Source organism: Myripristis murdjan, chromosome 10 (genome assembly GCF_902150065.1).
Source record: "Myripristis murdjan chromosome 10, fMyrMur1.1, whole genome shotgun sequence".
NCBI classification, from domain to species: Eukaryota; Metazoa; Chordata; class Actinopteri; order Holocentriformes; family Holocentridae; genus Myripristis; species Myripristis murdjan.
The window spans coordinates 150,001-152,500 of record NC_043989.1 but is presented as its reverse complement, the minus strand read 5'-3'; the positions used below and the strand labels follow the sequence as shown (position 1 = coordinate 152,500).

At 48.6% G+C, this 2,500-nt stretch overlaps 1 protein-coding gene across 1 annotated transcript in view; it reads left to right on the top strand.

Annotated features, from left to right (window-relative positions):
- cox18 (cytochrome c oxidase assembly factor COX18) overlaps positions 1–2,500 on the top strand; it is an 11,796-nt gene that overhangs the window by 5,108 nt on the left and 4,188 nt on the right. The window lies entirely within an intron of this gene.

The following is a 2,500-nucleotide window of genomic DNA, read 5'->3' as shown; positions in this document are numbered from 1 at the left end:
TGTTTGTTTGTTGTTAAACCATTTGGAGTTAACAAAGACGGCCAGACCTCCTCCTTTCCTCTTCCGGCTTCGTGCTCCCCTGTCCCGCCCCGCCGTGAAGCCGGGCATCTCCACCGCGTTCAGCCGGGTCAGGTGAAGCACAGCGAGCTGCATTCGCGGTTCTCCCGCTGGGTTAGGGTGAGGATTAGGGTTTGGGTTAGGGTTAGGGTTAGGGCCGGTGCTGTGATGTCGTCCAGCGATCTCACATTTCCCATGACGATCGATGGAAGACGAGGTTTAAATCTTGTCCGGTTTCTCCGCCGTCTTTCCCTCGTCTTCACACCGGCTCTTCTCCCACGCCGACGCCTCCGTAGCTCCACCGGGACGTCTGTCGGCGGCGGCCCGGCATGGGCTCGGCAATCCAGGTGCTCTTCCCTCGTGTAGGTGAAAATTGTCCAGGTACATCCAGTCCGGTAAATTAAAGAACCGTTTGCAGCACACACAAAACCACACGATGAGCCCACAGCTCAGGGCTGCATTAGTGTACAAAACACTGCTGCAGCAGGCTGCCACTCACCAGGCGCCACGACCCATCAAAGGGTGAGGATTAGGGTGAGGATTAGGGATTAGGGTTAGGGTTAGGGTGAGGATTAGGGTTAGGGTGAGGAAGAAGCAGGGAGAGTAAACTCTTCCTGTGGGACTCGCTCGCTCAGCCGCTCCTCGTTTCATTTGTAAACGAGATGAAAGCTGGGATCTGAGCGAGGCGTCGAAACACACCGCTCAATCTCTAATCTCTAATCTCTAATCTCACCATCTTGGGTTAAACCAGTGGTCCCCAAACTACGGCCCACAATACCAGAGACGCATTATGATTTTTTTTTTTTCAGTCTGGCCACGCGATCGAGACTAATACACGCACAGAACGTGACAAACCTACTGGAACCTACAAAAGGATTATAAGGGAGGAACACAAGAACTTTGAGAGACTGCTCATATGAGTCATTTAAGCAGTGGTGGTTCTGCCTATGTTGCCGCTCTAGGCGAAATTACTGGCTTGCGCCCTTTCACGTTACTAATCCAACCCCCCCGCCCCCGCGGCACCAGTCGGGCGCGGCACCGGGGCAGCATCAGTCGGCATCAGGCGAAGCGGCCGCTCACCTGTCAGATCCGGCAGACCAGACCGGCCCGCCTGATGCCGACTGATGGTACCCCGGTGCCACGGCATGTGCGGGTCAATACGGTAGTCTAGAAAACTGGTGAATTTTTTTTTCTCCTTCGCCCCCGAGTAGATTGCGCCCTGGCCCACGCTGCCCAAAGCAAAAACCGTCCCTGCATTTAAATAAGAGATTCTGCTCTGACAACTAAATTGAACTTTTACCTGTTAAGATTGTGCACGGCACAACAGAAAGTTAATGTTCCATGGACTTTTTTTTCTGTGAAGAACCCAGAGAGGGTTATTTGGTTATTATTTATTTCTTAAATAGTGTAATTTATTTCATTAATAGTGTTATTATTTATTTCCTGACTTTTTTTTCTGTGAAGATCCCGGAAAGGGTTATTAATATTTTGTTATGAGTGGCTTTCTGGAAAACAATCAATGTTTCAGGGTTCGTACGGGTGCTTGAAAACCTTTAAAATGCTTGGATTTTAATGTTATGTTTTCAAGGTTTGAAAAATGCTTGAATTTTGGGTAACGTGCTTGTAAATGCTTGAATGCTTGAAATTGTTACCATATTTCTGGTCTGACTAAATGGACCACTTATTAAATGGAGAGAAATAAAATAAGTCGGATTAAAAATGACGCCTTCACAGCTCACGCTCTGACGGGTTTCACAAGAGCTGGATTGATTGTCATGTGTCACGCCCCCAACAAGAGGGCAGTGCAGCAGCATGCGACCAACGTGCCGTTTTAATGAACGTTGGCTGGGTAATGAAAAGTAGAAACAGTGGATAAAACATGGACCAAATCCACGTGTAGCATGCTGCAAAATATGCAAAAAGAAACTTCAACTTTTCGCTATGGGAGAGTCAGCACTCTCGAGTCATGAAAAGTAAGTCACAGAGATGACTAGCCCTACATGTGTGATTTGTTGGCTAACCAGTGGTGTAGTCTACGTGATACGCAGGTATACGGCGTATACCCACTAGAAAAGGTCCCGCATTTCCGTATAACCACTTAAAAATGCGCAAAGAAACGTATCAGTATGTTTTTTTGACATAACGTTCACTTTCCCGTTCATAAAGTCGCCTTCTCTGTGTTACGAAGCGGCTCTTTTTGACCATTTTTCGGGGGACACTACAGCTGGAGCTAACATTAACGTTTCAGAAAGGGAGCCTGTGTGTGTGTGTGTGTGTGTGTGCGTGCGTGCGTGCGTGCGTGCGTGCGTGCGTGCGTGCGTGCGTGCGTGCGTGTGTGTGCGTGTGTGCGTGCGTACCCACTAGAACTAGACTACACCACTGTGGCTAACCATTAGCTGCATGCTAGACCTAAATGTAGAAGCACTATGTGCTGTGTCTGAAT